The sequence below is a fragment of the Canis aureus genome, chromosome 30 (assembly GCF_053574225.1).
Source record: "Canis aureus isolate CA01 chromosome 30, VMU_Caureus_v.1.0, whole genome shotgun sequence".
Taxonomy (NCBI): Eukaryota; Metazoa; Chordata; class Mammalia; order Carnivora; family Canidae; genus Canis; species Canis aureus.
In genome coordinates, this window is record NC_135640.1 from 35688722 (window position 1) to 35706441 (window position 17720).

Genomic DNA, 17720 nt, shown 5'->3' on the forward strand with positions numbered 1-17720 from the left:
GTAAATTATGCAACCAAGTGGAGAAAGAGAGTAAAGTCATAGAGGGTACCTTCTTTTAAAAAGTCACTCCCCATGTTTTGAGCTTTATGAGGCAGGACACTGTGCTAAGTGATCTTCACACACAGAATCTCCCTGTGGAAGGGACACCATCACGTGACCCCATTTTACAGATGAAGGAGCCAAGACTCAGAGGAGACAGGATGTTCTAAGGATGTGCCTGGGATTTGCTTTAATCAGGTATGGTAAAGACATGCAAACACGGAAGTAGCTGTCACGAGGAGTTTATCCTCACAGCTCCCTAGAAACAAGAGGCATAGAACACCATGCAGGAACACACAGGGAAAGCACCAGGGTCAGTCAGGAGGCAGAGGGCAAGGGGGAAAGCATGGCCCACAGCCCTTTACTGGGGTTTTGTGGGAAAGGGAATGGCAGAGTGAACCCTTTAGGGTTAGCTGGTTTGAATAACCCTGACAGTCTCTAGGCTACAACTGTCCTTAGGTGTCTGGCACCTGGTCCTGGGGTGACCTAGGGCAGGGGCAGGATTAGCGTGGCATCTGAGAGTCAAACATAGGATATGATTGGTTCATTTCTGATCAAAGGCATGCTTGTAGGGCAGTTGTTTGCTGTCTCTAGGAATTGGCCTCTCCTGGAAGGGGCAGTCTCTCTAGGTTCAAGACCTCAAATGAGAGCATCAAGAAAGCAGACAATAAGAAAACATAGTCGCTGCACAGGATGTGGCTCAGGTATGTGCAGATAGTAAGGGGCAGAGCCAGGGTTCAGACCAGACTGCCTGGCCCCAGTCCTTCGTAGGACTCAACCCAGTGAAATGTTTCTTTCCCCCACTACCCACAGCTAGCTAACGGGAGCACAGGAGCTGATTCAGGTGCATATCCTACTCTTGGGAGCTGATCTGTGTTAGTAAAAGAGCAAACAGAGGGCTCACACACAAGATCAGGATAGCCCTCCCTTGGAAGTTACCAAAGCTTGGTGGAATGGTATTATCCATGCCTCAGGGACATTTACGTTTTCAAGGAAGCTTATGATGCATTTTTTCAAAAAAATTTTATTGAGGTATAATTGACATACAACATAGTACTAGCTTTAGATATCCAACATGATGATTTTCAATATTTGTATATAATGCTAAATGATCATTGCAAGCCCAGCCGACATCTGTCCATCACCATACGTGATAACAACATTTCTTTTTCTTGTGATGAGAACTTTTAGGATTTACTCTCTTAGCAACTTTCAAACATGCAATACAGTATCATTAGCTATAATCACTATGGTGTACATTATATCCTATGACATGTTTATTTTATAACTGGAAGCCTGTAACTTTTGATCCCCTTTACCCATTTTACCCACCCACTACCCTCCATCTCTGGCAACCACCAGTCTGTTCTCTGTATCTATGAGCTTGGTAGGGCTTTTTGTTTTGTTTTGTTTTGTTCTGTTTTTTAAGATTCCATATATAAGTAAGACCTTAAGGTATTTGTCTTTCTCTGTCTGACTTATTTCACTTAGCACAATGCCCTCAAGTTCCATCCATGTTGTCACAAATGGCAAGATTTCCTTCCTTTCTTATGGAAAATTTTTATATATAAACACACACACAGATATACATACATACATACATACATACATACACACACACATATGTAAAGAAGATATATATATATCCATTCATCCATCAGTGAACATTTAGGTTGCTTCCATATCTTGGCTGTTGTAAATAAGGCTGCAGTCAACATGGGGATGCCATATGGTTTTGAGTTCATCATTTTCTTTGGATGAATACCTAGAAGTTGAATTGCTGGATCATATGGTAGTTCTTTTTTTTTTTTTTTTTTTTGAGAAATCTACATACTGGTTTCCACAGGGACTGCATGATTCGCCTTTTCTATCAACTAAGAATTCACTTCTCCAGCTTTCCTTCCTCAGAGCCACCTTGCATCTTTGGACTGGGGACAATCAAGTGTCCTAAGAGCACATCTATTTAGGCGAAATTTGTGTGCACATCTGTGAGATTGCCGAAGCTGTCAGAGCTCAAGGTCCCAAGAGCCAGGGAGAACCAGTCTGTGCCATCATCCGTGTGGAGACCCATCCTCCTCCTGACCAACACTGGATGCATGGAGGTCTGTGCAGCAAGCAAGAAGCAGGTGAGAGGTATATTGAGAGAAACAAACGATGTCCATCGAAAGATGAATGGATAAAGATGTGGTCTATATATACAATGGAATATTATTCAGCCTCTAATTAGAAACGACAAATACCCACCATTTGCTTCAACATGGATGGACCTGGAGGGTATTATGCTGAGTAAAATAAGTCAATCGGAGAAGGACAAACATTATATGGTCTCATTCATTCAGGGAATATAAAAAAATAGTGAAAGGGATTAAAGGGAAAAGGAGAGAAAATGAGTGGGAAATATCAGAGAGGGAGACAAAACATGAGAGACTCCTAACTCTGGGAAACGAACATGGGGTAGTGGAAGGGGAGGTGGGCGGGGTGTTGGGGTAACTGGATGACAGGCACTGAGGGCGGCACTTGACGGAATGAGCACTGGGTGTTACACTATATGTTGGCAAATCGAACTCTGATAAAAAAAAATATACAAAAAAGAGAGAGAGAAAAAAAAACAAATGAATGTGGTAGATCTAGATCAGCCCAGCCCAGTAGAAACCTAATGCACACCACAGATGTCATTTTCCATTTTCCAAAAGCCACATTAAAAAGATAAAAAGCAACAGGTGAAATTAATTTTAGTAACCTATTCTCTATAACCCCACTTATCCAAAATGTTATCATTTCAACATGCAATCATTATAAAAATTATTTATGAGACATTTTACATTACCTTTCCTCACTAAGTCCTTGAAATCGGTGTGTATTTTATACTTAAGGCATATCTCAATTTGCACTAGCCACATTTTAAGTGCTTGGATTTCATATTTCAGGTGGCTAATGCCTAATATCCTGAACAGCACAGACATAGATCAGTAAAACCCAGGTCATTTGTTCTTTCGGTTTCCGTGACTGGGAAAGAAAAGAATTGTCATCCACCTGGACATAAAGAATTTTTGGAAGACAGTGGGCTGATAGGAGCATTGGGACAGAAATGAGACAGAAGAGCAAAATATATAAAAGAGAAACAAAGAGCATGCAGGAGAAGCAGAGAAAAGGAAAGAAATTTGCAAGCATTTCTTGCATCTGTCTGCTGTGTAGGCACAGTGCCTAGCTCTTCAGACACATCACCCCATGGAGTTCTCCCTCCCTTTGTCATCTGAGGAAACCGAGATGCATGGCCCAGGTACAGCTCATAGCTAGGAACTCATGATTATAGGATTCAAGCCCACTTTTGTGAAACTGCTGTGCTGCCCCTAAAGTTCCAGTCATATGCCACAGACATCAATTATGTTTGGACGAAGGTGAAAAATTTTCTGCTGGAAAGATTTATGAATCCAAATGTAACTTGTTCTTCGTGGTCTTCACCCCAATATCAACTGGAAAAATTAGTCAGGATGACCTCCTCATCATAACAAGAGGCCAGGAAGCCAAGGCATCACTCGTAGGCAACCATAGGCCTCTTTGGATAAGAGGCACTTGTTTTTTTTTCCAGAATGGAAATATCTATATTGTTTTGTTTTAAGGAAGTACATATTCATTATAAAATGTCCAAAAACATAAAAAGAAGAGCCTCTGTAATTCCTCTCCCCACTCTGTAAGAATCACTGTAGATGTTGGTGCATAATTAGAATAAAAAGAATCCATGTGATGTATACCATTGTATATCTGCCTTTTACACTGTGCACCACCTCTCAGATCTCTCTGTTTCCATGACAACACCCTTTCCTTGTGACTTATTCTTCTGTAGGGTTGTAGAGTGTTTCATCAATGAACGGACCCCAATTTAACAACTTCCCTTTGGTGGGCATGCAGATTGTGTCCAGTGTCGTGATGCAATGAGCATTTCCCAGACATTCAAGCATCTTCATGTGTCTCCAAGCATTTCACCAGGACAAACTGACATGGCAGGTTTTACAATGCTGATGCCACCATGCATGTTATGCTGGGTCACATCCACTGAGGGTAAAAAAAAAAAAAAAAAAAAAATCCACATCACAGTAATGATACAAGCTACATTCTTGGCTTTTCTGTGCCCACCACTGGGGGAACCCCAAGCCTCATTGAAGCACCCCCCTGAACTATACACTTGAGGAGCATGACACAGGCCTTCAGACCACCCTGCAGCTTCTTCCACTTTCTTCTTACCTTCTCTGTGCCCATCTTATGAGATGTCAACAGCCCAGTTCTCCGTGCTGAGGAGCCAGCTCCCATCTCTGGTACTACAAGCCTGTGAGCTGATGGAGGAATGACAAAGTCATTTCTCAGATCTGTCACACACTGTCAAAGCTCAGCACTGTCCTGGCTCCTTCTGTCCTTACCGCTATACCAGAGCATAACAGGCCTAGAAGAATCCAGAACCTTCACTTCAGGAGACTATTATTATTATAGGCTGGACTGGAAGATTTGCCGGCCCTTATCTTTGGATGGGTTCTTTTGTAGGGGGTTTCTTAGGCCTCCAGACCCCTAGATTCCTGGCTCAGATACAGAGGCTTTGGAAATGCCTAAACCTATTAAAACCCTGAAGTAAGTGGACTTAGATTTTTGCTGTGTCTCCATCCTAGGCTGTTAACCCTCAATCTCTAGAGGGGTGACAGGACCACTTGGAAATTTTTGGGGAGGGCTGTCATGGGCATCTCCAATTGAAGGAGACTGATGATGTTGGGGAGACTGGAGGGGACAATTCAGGGGTTCACATGCATTTAAGAATGTTGGAGTAAAAAAAAAAAAGAATGTTGGAGTATCAGAGCTGGAAGGGGCTGGAGTAAGCATATTAGTCAGTGTGGCTACAGTAACAAACAACCCTGAATTCTCAGAGACTGCATAGACATCTCTCTCACTATGTTATGGAGTCCACTATGCTGCAGCCGCCTTACTCCACCCATCTTCTCACTCCAGGATACTGGCTCAAGAAGCAACCCCATCCTGGCTCTCAAGGTAGGGGACAAGAGCAAGAGAGCTAGGTGGAAGCTCCCACAGTGCTTCCTAGACAGAGCTTTTCCTCACACATGGCTTAAGTCCATGCACTTATGTTCCATTGGCCAAAGTATACCCCATGGATAACCAAAGGAATATGGCAGGGGTGTATAATACTTTCACAGGGGAGGAGAGAGAGAATAATCCCGAATACCAACTCTAACTACCACACACGGTACATCCCTAACTCTGTGATACACCTGGAAAACCAGACACCCTGAGGGAAAGTAGCTTGACCAAAGTCTGCAAACCAGAACCAGAACTAGCACCAGATCTCCTGGCAACCAACCCAGTGCTCTTCATTCTACCCCCAGAGCTTCCCAAAATGTGTTGCAAGAGGTATAACTGAGGCTCTGTGTCATAAGACACCTCAGAGCCTCTGATAATGCCATTTGAGATTTATGGCTGTGCATGTCAGGGAAGTGGCCTCCAGCCATTCCCAACTGTTTGACCACAAAACCCACAGAGCCAGCTGAGGAGCAGCCTGTGGCATTGACCCTCCTGGGAACATACTTTGGGAAACGCAGCGGCACCACACCAGCTAACCACACTGACTCTAATTCACCATCGGGAACATGAATCTTGAAGTTTTATATTGCTATAAGGAATGCTTTAAAATAACATAACCTTCATATAAATTCTTCACAGCTTAGAAGTAGACACAGCTTTCATTTTTAGAAAGCATGCATTACTTTGTGAGGCCATCATTAATTTTGATTATTTTTTCCACTTTCATTTCTTTTTCAGTTGCAGCCGAAAATGCAATAAATGTAATGAAACAGATATTCATAAAGTCCTGGGTGGATGAATCATGGGTATCTGGAAAGCGTGCTTGCCTCTCTGCTTCAAGCCTTTCTTCTTTTTTTCTTTGATAAAGACAACAAATGTTACATATCATTTCTCAACCATAAAAATATGTTTTAGCACAACAAAAACCTGTGCTTTGGTGTGATCATGGTGACACATCATGTCATTCTCAAGACATCTCGAAGGGTCATACATGGCCTCGGCTTGGGGCCATGGAACTATTGAGAAAAGGCTAGAAAGATTAGATCATCTCAGATCATTAGGGAATTTTTTTTTCCACGATGATTCTTTTGATCTGTAACATGTGTGAAATTAAAATAAACTTTATACAGTGTTGGATTTCCCCAAACCCTTCAAAAAGTAAAATCCTATTCAAATGGCTCAAAAATAAAACTGTGGAATATACTCCAGTCACCCTTTAAAGGAATTTTCTGACACGCTGGGATAGATCATACACAGGCTAGGAGGGCCGGCGCCTTTCCCCAGGCTCTCAGGCAGGCAGCCCCACAGACCACAAGTTCCTGGGTTGGAATGGTTCACCTAGAGCTTGAGTCCCCTCGGATGTGTCCCTCCAGGTCAACCACATGGACCCTGGGGACAGACTCTTTCCTTGAGTTAAATCAGGTGGTACAAAACTCTCCTTTATGTGCAACCCGAACACACTTCCCTACAATTCCCATCTCTTAGGGAAGGACAAAATGAGTCTGATTCCTCAGTTCTATGACCAGCCCTACAAACATTTCAAGACTGTCACCTTCCTCCCAATCTTCCTCTCAAATGCTTGCCCTTCCTGGTCTGCTCCTGGTATGAATGTTTCTGCGGCCTCTCAGCCGCTGGAGACAGATATGGGCCTAAGGGAGCCCCATGCATCCAGGATCCCAAGACTGGGTAGACATGCCCTCGGGCAGCCACAGTGCGAGAGGTGGGGACAAGTAGAGGGCAGGTGGCATCAGAGCCTATGTGACTGGGGGCAGGGGGGGCTTGTCTCCTTTATTGCACTGTCACCATGACTGTGCCCCCACATTGCCATGATATGGCCCTTCTGCCCAGGGCCACACACTGAGAATTTGGGCCAGTTTTTCCTGCAGTTATCCTGATTAATAGATCACTAATGTGTGTGTTATCATATATTATTTGTCATATTATATATTATATGTTATACACATGTCATTTAAGTCACATTCATAGATTTGCATAATATCCCTATTATCGGGGTGCCTGGGTGGTTCAGTCAGTAGAGACTCTGACCATTGATTTTGGCTCAGGTTATGATCTCAGGGTTGTGGGATCAAGCCCCATGTCAGGCTCCACACTGAGCATGGAGCCTGCTTGAGATTCTTTCTCTGTCCCTCTTCCCGCTCACCCACTTGCTCTCTCTCTCTCAAAAAACAAAACAAAACAAAAAACACCTCCTAATACCATTCCAGGATGAAGTGGTTTGTCATCTTTATTAGTGGTCTACGCAAAGTCCAAGATTTTAGGTTGTTTTCCAGATAGCATTGAAAATATACATAAAATAAAATAAATCTTACAGATACGATGTCAAAAGAAAAGCTTAGTCAGATTCCTCTCTTACCAGATCACAGACTCCTGCAGATAGTACAGGGGCGTCCTTTATCCCACGGTGCCCTTCACGTCCCATCCAATGCTGCTTCTGTGACAGGTTGAGAGAAAGAATAAAAAGAGGCTGGAGAAGAGAGTCAGTTAGTCCTGCCTCGCTGGGCCTGGGCCTGCTGGGGGAACCTGGTGGGTTTTTGTTCTGTGACCCCAGCGGCCTGCCATTCCCATATCCACACCTGAGTGACCTCCGCTAACCACTGGGGTCCATCCACCTCCTGGCCTCGCTGGGAAACAGTGAGCCATTGTATTTGTGAAGGAGAAAATAGAGTTTTAATGAGTGTGCACGCACCCTCAGCCTCCTGTGCCCACGGTTTCATTCTTGAGGACACACTCCAGAGAGTGAAATGCGGTTGTGCTGGGGAACCCCATGGAGCTCACACACACCTCAAGCCACAGCACACACCCCTGCCCCTGCCCTGCTCCCCCACCACTGCAGGCATGGCCCGCAGGTCCCTGGTGCACCATCGTCCTGCCCTCAGACTCCACAGGACAGGACTGCAGGGTGCATTGAAGGCAACAAGCATAAGCCACTGGCTTTTTCTCACTGTCAGAGGGAAGCAGCCACTGTCAATCAGCCACTTGCTGGAAGTCACAAATGCTGAAATGCCGTATTATCATCATGGGTGCAGCATCCACTTTGCCAGGAGAACCCTGAACTCCCCAAGGTGATGCCCAGGGTGCTATGAACACTCTTCCCACCCGGCACATCCATTCTGTTTGGGTAACAGCAAAAGGTGTGTAAAGCAAACAGTGTGTGCTCGGCCTGTATTTTTCTAACAGGGCAGTAAGGAAAAACTTGCTACCTGAGCTATTTCTGTGAGTCAGTGAAGCAAGCAGTTTCACATGTGGGTTGCATTATCCTGAGAGTTGAGCCTGGCTTTCTAACACACACTAAACAGGCGTCTGTGAGAGGGTGAGTTTAATAAAAACTACAGCTTTCACTAGTGCTTATAGGCAATAAAGACGCAAGCATCTCAAGTGCGTAAGAACAGGCTAATTGCGGTGTTCCTACATCCCCAAATGAGGGTTGCCCCAAAAGACAATAGCCCTGCCAGCATCCACTTGGACCAGCCTGTGATGATGATGTTGAGGCATCCGCACACGTGTGTGGGGAGGTTCTGAAGCTCCAGGCCTGAGGACTGTTTTGTGCAGTGTCCGGACTCCCCCACCGTCTCCCAGACCATGCCTGGCCAAGGTCTCCAGTCCCGAAGGGGTTTACATCCCATCCCTCCCTGTTGCTCACATATGAAGAAAGTGCCTATCTGGACCCCATTAGTTTGGCCCTGGAAGAGTTGCTTCAGTGTGTTCGTGTTTATGGTTATGCCCTTAGGTTTAATTGAGGTCATTACAAGAAGCAGCTGGATGAAGATGATTTCTGCATTTGGGCGGAAATTATTGTCAAGGGCAGGGTTCATTTTGTCACCAAGTGCCAGCGAGCCCAGGGGAAGACCCAAGAATGGTTTTTTGGGGGTCTTTTTTGTTGTTTCTAAGAATATAATGCCATGGGGACACCTGGGTGGCTCAGTGGTTGAGCGTCTGTTTCCAGCTCAGGGCATGATCCCGGAGTTCTGGGATCAAGTCCCACATAGGGTTACCTGCATGGAGCCTGCTTCTCCCTCTGCCTATGTCTCTGCCTCTCTCTGTGTCTCTCATGAATAAATAAATAAAATCTTTTTTAAAAAAAAGAATATAATGCCATATGCGGAGAAAGATTTTTCTTTTTTAGATATAATGCCAGGGCACCTGAGTGGCTCAGCCGGTTGTGTCTGACTCTTGATTTTGGCTCAGGTCATCATCTCAGGGTCATGAGCAGGAGCCCTGCTCAGGGCTTTGTACTCAGTGGGGAGTCCTCTTGAGATTCTCTCCCTCTCTCTCTCCCTCTGTCCCTTCCCCACCCCTGCACACACACACTCTCTCTCTCTAAAATAAATAAGACTATAATGCCATGTGTGGCAGCAGGTTTAGGAAGCCCCTTAACAATCACTGGCTCCCCTCTTCCTAGTCATGAACACTATGCAACCCAGTAGCTGCTAGGAAGTTCAGAGCCAAATTCAAGGATAAGTCACAATAATGACTTGGGCTCTGCTTATTATATCTGCTTCCTCTTCCTTTGCACGGTCTTGGTTTTTCTGTTGCATTAAAAAAAATTTGCCAGGTGTATGGTGTGCTTGTAGCAGCTTCCAAGCCTTTTGGGAAAGAGATGGAATATAACTACTGCTAGATATTGCCACTTCTATATATAAGGGGTTTTTGGAGCATGACTCTTTATTAATATCTCTTTGCAGTGCCCACACTGTTTTCTTGCTTTGAGTTCTGGCAACTTTAAAATATACCGATATTTTTCTTTATTGAACTCCTTTGCACGGCATAGAAGTAATTTCTTTGCTTTCACTCTTTATTGCAGTATAGTTGACCTATAATGTTACCTTAGCTTCAGGTGTACAACATCATGATTTGACAATTCTATACACTCAACTATGCTCACCAGAATGGGTGTTTTTATCATCTGTCACCGTACGGGAGTTATTACAATATTGTTGACTCTATTCCCCATGCTGTACTTTTCATCCCTGTGACTTATGGGATTCTTTTCTTTTTTTATAACTGAAAGTTATACCTTTTAATCCCCTTCACCTATTTTACTCATCCCCTCCAACCCTTCCCTTCTGGCAACCACCAGTTTGTTCTTCACATTTATGATGCTCTTACTGTTTTTGTTTGCTCATTTATTTGAGTGTTTAGATTAATATAAGTGAAATCATATGGTATGTGTCTTTGTCTGACTTACTTTACTTGGTGTAATACCCTCTAGTTCCATCCCTGTTGTCACAAATGGCAAGATCGCATTCTTTTTTGCGACTAATACTCTACTTAATATTTCATGATGGATATTACTGCATCTTCTTTATCCACTTACCTGTTTATGGACACTTAGGTTGCTTCTGTATCTTGGCTATTGTAAATAATGCTGCAACAAACACAAACGGGCATATATTTTTTTGAATGTTTTTGTCTTCTTTGGTAAATAAATATCCAGTAGTAGAATTACTGGATTGTGTGGTACAGTTTCTGTTTTTAACTTTTTCAGGAATCTCTATACTGTTTTCCACAGTGGCTGCACCAATTTACATTCACATGAACAGTGTATGAGGGTCTTCTTGCCAACACCTGTTATTTCTTATCTTTTAAATATTAGCTATTCTGATAGGTGTACAGTGACATTTCATTGTGATTTTGATTTGCATTTCCCTGATGGTTAGTGATGTTGAGCATCTTTTCATGTGTCAGTTGGCCATCAGTATTTCTCTCCCTTGGAAAAGTGTTCAGTTCCTTTGCCCATTTTTAAATCAAATTACTTGTTTTATTGATGTTGGGTTGCACACTTTTTATATAGTTTGGATATTAACCCATTATTGGACATACCATTTGCAGATAATCTTCTCCCATTCAGTAGGTTGTCTTTTTGTTTTGTTGTTTTCCTTCGCTATGCAAAAGCCTTTTAGTTTGATGTAATCCTAATAGCTTATTTTCACTTTTGTTTCCCTTGCCTGAAGAGACATATCTGGAAAAATGTTGCTAAGGCCAATGTCCAAGAGATTATTGCCTGTTTTCTTCAAGGAGTTTTATGGTTTCAGGTCTCACATTTAGGTCTTTAATCCACCGTGAGTTTATTTTTTGTGTATGATGTAAAAAAGTGGTCAGTTTCATTCTTTTGCATGTAGCTGTCCAGTTTTTCCAGCATCATTTCTTGAAGAGACCTTCCCTCCATTGTATATTCTTGCTTCCTTTGTCATAGATTAATTGATGGCTATCTGTTCTGTTCAATAGATCTAGAGACCTATTTTTGTGTCAATACCATACTCTTTTGATTACTATAGTTTTGTATTATAGCCTAAAATCTGGGATTGTGATACTTCCAATTTTGTTCTTTTTTCTCAAAATTGCTTTAGCTATTTGAGATCTTTTGTGGTTCCATATGAACTTTAGAATTGTTTGTTCTAGTTCAATGAAAACCACTATTGGTATTTTGATAGAGATTGCATTGAATCTGTAGATTGCTTCAGAGAGTATGAACATTTCAACAATATAAATTCTTCCCATCCATAAACACAGTAAATCTTTCCATTTGTTTGTGTCATCTTTAATTGTTTTCACTACTGTTTTATAGTTTTTGGAGTACAGATCTTTCACCTTCTTGGTTAAATTTGTTCCTAAGTATTTTATCCCCTTTGGTGCAATTATAAATAGGATAGTTTTCTTAATTTCTCTTTCTGCTACTTTGTTATTAGTGTATATAAATGCAGAAATACAGATTTCTGTATATTAATGTTGTATCCTGTACCTTTACTGAATTCTCTTATTATTTCCACTTGTTTTTTGATGGAGTCTTTGGGGTTTTGTTTTGTTTTTTTGTATATAGTATCAAAACGTCTGCAGATAGTGACAGTTTTACTTCTTCTGTACCAATTTAAATGCCTTTTATTTCTTTTTCTTGTCTGATTGCTATGGCTGGGACTTCCAATACCATGTTGAATAAAAATGGTGAGAATGGACATCTTTGTCTTATTCCTGATCTCAGAGTCAGCTTTTTCCCATTGAGTATGATGTTAACTGTAGGTTTGTCATATACTGAGGTATGTTCCTCCTAAACCCGTCTTGTTGAGAGTTTTTATCATGAATGATTGTTTAATTTTGTCAAATGCTTTTTCTGCACCTACTGAGATGATCATATGGTTTTTATCCTTTGTTTTGTTAATGTCATGTATCATGTTGGTTGATTTGCAGGGTTTTTAAAAAGATTTTATTTATTTATTCATGAGACACACAGAGAGCAGAGACATAGGAGAGGGAGAAGCAGGGAGCCCGATACGGGATCGATCCCTGGACCAAGATCACACCCTGAGCTAAAGGCAGATGCTCAACCACTGAACCACCCAGGTGTCCCACAGATGTTGAACTATACTGCATCCCCAGAATAAATCCCACTTGATTATGGTGAATGATCTTTTTAATGTATTACATGTATTGTGTTGTGAAATGTGGTTTGTTATTATTTTGTTGGAGAATTTTGCACCTATATTTATCAGGGATATTGGCTTTAGGAGTTTTTTTTTTTTGTCTGGTTGGTTGGGGTTTGTTTTGTTTTGTTTTGTTTTGGGGTTTGGTTTTGTTTTAATTTTTTTATTGGAGTTCGATTTGCCAAAATATAGTATAACACCCAGTGCTCATTCTGTCAAGTGCCCCTCAGTGCCCGTCACCCCATCACCCCGCCCACCTGCCCTTCCACTACTCCTTGTTCATTTCCTAGAGTTAGGGGCCTCTCATGTTCTGTCTCCCTCACTGATATTTCCCATTCATTTTTTTCTCCTTTCCCCTTTAATCCCTTTCACTATTTGTTTTGTAGTATCTTTATCTGGTTTTGGTATAAGGGTAATGCTGGCCTTATAGAATGAATTTGGAAGCTTTCCTTCCTCTTCTATTTTTTGGAATAGTTTGAAGAGACTGTGTATAAACTCTTCTTTAAATGTTTGGTAGAATTCACCTGTGAATCCATCTGGTCCTGCCTGGACTTTTATTTGTTGGGGGTTTTTAAATTACTGATTCATTTTGTTACTAGTAATCAGTCTGTTCAGATTTTCTATTTCTTCTTGATTTAGTTTTAGAAGATTGTATGTTTCTAGAAATGTATCCATTTCTTTTAGGTTGTCCAATTTGTTGGCTCCATAAACAAGCTTTGTTCTGTATGTCTGCATGAGTCACTTGGATCTTCAGGTCTGGAGACACCCTCATAGCACCAAAGAGTGGTGTCCACTAATCGAAGTCTTTAAAAATTTTGAAAATTGGGGTACCTTGGTGGTCCCATTCAATTGAGTGTCCAACTCTTAATTTCAGCTCAGTTCTTGACCTCAGGGTCGTGATTTCAAGCCCAACATTGGGTTCCACATTGGGTTCCTTGTTGAGTGTGGAGCCTACTTAAAAAAAAATTGCAAATCCTATAAATACAGAGAAGAGACATTCCTATTAGATCTGATTTCATGACTGGAGGGTAAACACCAATAAGTGCTTTTGAGAATATCAATTTTTCTGCTCAACCCTGAGAAATGATGGGACAGACGCAGTACTTTCTATGAGAAGTATTTTTGTAAAAGCGCACCCTGAGCCCACCCCTCCCTAGAATATTCATTTTTTAAAATGTCCTACTTAGAAACTCTACATTGTCACCGATTAAAAAGAAAGACCATTTCTAGAAGAAAAGTAGCATCCTAACGCAGAAGCCTCTCAAAAAGGTGATTAAAATACTACAGTTTCCCCTATTTTTCCATGACCCCACATAATAACTAACCTATCAACTACACACAGGAGCTGCAGAGGAACTTAAAAGTATTCCACCCCAACTGCAGTTTTCTCCAGTTAAATATATAAAGAGGCAGGAGGACCCAAGTTCCATATGATAAATTATGCTTGATGTCTGTTAGCCAAGGATTCTAATCCAGCTTCTTCCTCAGTAGTTCTGTGATCAAGGAAATGTCATTTTTCCCCCTGGCCGCCTCCATTTTCTTATCTTTGAAATTAGGGACATGTTTTAGACTATCCTAATGTCTCCTTTTATTCTGAGACTATTGCATCCAGGTGGAACCAATCCTTCCTAGAATTGCCAGCACACATCTTCCTAAGGGGAGTGTTAAAAATGTCCACTAGGCACTGGGTGTTATTATGTATGTTAGTAAATTGAACACCAATAAAAAAAAAAAAAAAAATGTCCACTAGGGGGCACCTGATTCACTGCAAACACTGGCCTGGGGTCAGGACACCCTGTGGGCAGGTAGGGTGACCCTAGTTTTCCCGTCCAGTCCTAGATGGATTCCAGACATCTAAGAAGGTTAGGTCTTCCTTGAGGTGAGGCTAGAATCACACCATCTCTTCTAACAGCTTGTTTTGCAATTTATCCCCATGTCTGAGCAGCTGGTCAACTCTATTCCTGAAATTTCTAGCATTTGTAATTTGGGGCCAGATGTCTATGTGGGAAACATCTTCATTTATGATTCCAGCAGTAGCTGAAAAACTGAGAACTGGTTGAAACTGAAAACAAAACAAAACAACCTGTCCCTATCTCTTGCCCCCAATCCCTAGACACTGAGAACAGGGCTAGTGGCCAGCATGACCACTGTGATTTACAGGGGTTGCAGGGAGGGTCCCCGAAGGCAGGAAGGTGGAGAGTGTTCTGATGTTATTCTCCCAAGATGTTCTGAATGCATCTCCTCTCGTGGAAGCTTTGGTCAACTACGGTTGAAATACGCTATTTCCACCATTGCCATTTGTGGCTACAGTCTTACGCCAATGGGAATTCCCTGGATGTAATTACACCCAGGCACCAGATTTATCTGTGCCTCCACTGAGGCTTCTTCAATTCCTTGGGGTGCCATGTCTAAGGCTTTTGAAGAACCTCCCAAGCTCTGTCCCTCAACAAGAGAAGTTGAAATGTGACCTTATTTGGAAACAGGGTTGTTGCAGATGCAATTGGTTAAGATGAGGTCATTGGGGTGGGCCCTTAATCCACTATGACTAGTGTCTTTATTAGAAGAGGGGATTAGGACATAGAGACACAGAGAGAAGGCCATGTGATGACACGGAGATTGGGGTGATGCTCTACAAGCCAAGGAATGCTGGGCAGTGCTAGCAACACCAGAAGCCAAAAGAAGAAGGAAGCTTTCTCCCCTGCAGCTTTCAGGTGCTAACACCTTGGCCTTGGACTTCTGGCCTCTAGGACTGTGAGAGCATCAATTTCCGTGGTTTTAAGCAGCCTAGTTTGCAACAATTTGTGCAGCACCGAGGGAAACCAGTACAATGATCTGCATGTTCTGGTCTAAGGATGATCATCCTCTTCTAAAATAGTCTCCAAACTTGGCTGCTGAAGCTTTGCCCCAGTTTCCCTTCCTTCACTGAAACGATATATTGAAATATTTACAAAGCACCTACTATGTGCCAGGCCCAGGGCTGTGGCTGCCATGACAAGAATGGTCCCTGCCCCAGGGAGCTTATGATCTTCTAATCTGTCTCTCCTCCTTCCTTCCTCTTCTTACCAACTAAATATGGGGTCTCCCAGGTTCTGCCGCTGCCCCCTTCTGTCCCCTTGACCTTTGAAACTTCTGTTATAGGAACAACCCCCAAATCAAGAACCTTCCCTATACCTAGGTCTCCAAGCTTCCAGACCTGCCTTCAGTTGCTGCTCTCTGATCCTTCCTGGGGCCTCCTGTCACCAATGCCCTCCTCCCTCCCAGCATCCCTGTCCCCATCAGTACAAGGGCTGTTCTCCCAGTGGAGAGCCCTACACACGGTCACCTTGATTGCTCCCTCCAAGTTGGCCAGGCCCAGACCCAGCCCCCTCCCCTCCTGGCTTTGCCCCTGGACCCTGCGGGTTCCTGGCTGCCCCCAGCCTGTCTTACATCATTCAGATCTGTCTGTGCCACTCTGATGAGGATTAGTCATCTGAAAACCTCACTTTCATGTGCACACACCTCATATCGAAAACCCCTGATGGCACTGGACCGACTCCAGAATAAGTCCAGCTTCCTAGCAGGGTGCCATAGCACTCCTTATGGGGAGCCCAACGCCACGTGTCCCTACAGGCATCCCCTATTCCTGCCAACCTGGGCCACTCACCATCCTTAAACACACCCCAGCCCCATCCTCCTTACTGCCTCCCTTCCCAATGTCCTCCAACTTCCCTAATCCAACCCTTCCAGCCATTGGACCAGAGTCAATCTTGCCTCCCTGGGGAACATGTTCTTGCCTCCTCCCAAGTGCTTATGGGCTTCTGAAGCAGGCTTTTACCTGTCACCTGTATAGCAGGCTGCCTCCTGCCTTCTGTTCCTGGAACCTGAACATTGTGGGAGCCACCCTGAGGCACCATGGCAGGACCATCTCATACCCCTTCCCAACCTCCATTATAGGAATGGACCCAATGAGCAGCCTCAAGTTGGGCCAGAGTTAGACGGAAAGTATGGAATCCAGGTAGGAGATTTCAGCTCTTGGGGCTGATTTTATCCTCCTTCAAGTTATACATGAATCTTTAAGAAATAGATGGAAATAAGATGACAAGCTCAGGGTGATGATGAGCTGCTGTCCCCTGAACATGCACCTTCCTCCCCTCGTGACTTCTGCTGTCAAAAATCACCAAGGTGCCCTGCTATTGAAGTGTGTCCCTCCCCCAAGTCCATATGTTGAAGTCCTGAACCCCAAGACCTCGGAATGTGACCTTATTTGGGAATAGAGTCATCGAAGACTAAATTAGTTCTGATGAAGTCATGCTGGAGTATGGAGTGCCCGCCATGCAAACTGATTGGTCTTATAAAAAGGAGAACTTGGACATAGACATGCATAGAGGGACAACCGTGGGAGGACACAGAAGATGGCATCTGCAAGCTAAGGACAGAGGTCTTAGAAGAAACCAACCCTGCTGACACCTTTTTTTTTTTTTTTAAGATTTTATTTATTTACTCATAAGAGACACAGAGAGAGGAGCAGAGACATAGGCAGAGGGAGAACAGGCTCCCTGCGGGGAGCCTGATGTGAGACTCCATCCTGGGACTGCAGGATCACCACCTGACCTGAAGGCAGACGCTCAAACACTGAGCCACCCAGGTGCCTCCTTGATTGCAGACTTCCAACCTCCAGGACTGCAAGACATTACATTTCTGTTGTTGAAGCCTCCCTATTCATGCACTGTGTTATGGGATCCTCAGAAAACTGATACATTAGGGGAGACCCCCTCCACCAGGCCCTGCTCCTGGGAGTCAGGGGAGGGCCTGGGAGAGAGGTGCGAGGTCAAGCTGGAAAAGAGGTATAGGGGAACACTTACCAAGGCCCTCAGAAATCTCCCATCCCCTGCCCTGAAGGACCACATTTGCCCCAATACCCTCAGCTAAAGACATGCTTACCTCCTATAGGATATTACTCAGTTCTATTGGTGGCTAATTACTCCACTTTTCATGGGAGTTTGGAGAGGCGGGTTTTGGGAAGCCCTATCCCCTTCTCCTTCTCTCCTTCCTTTTCTTCTTTGATCCTTTGGGCATTCTCCATTCAACCAATGCTTAGGGAGGGCCTGATGGATGCAGACACAACGCTGGCAGCTGGCCCATCCCCCTGACATGGAAAGGACATCAATGTGCCTTCTGCACCTCAGC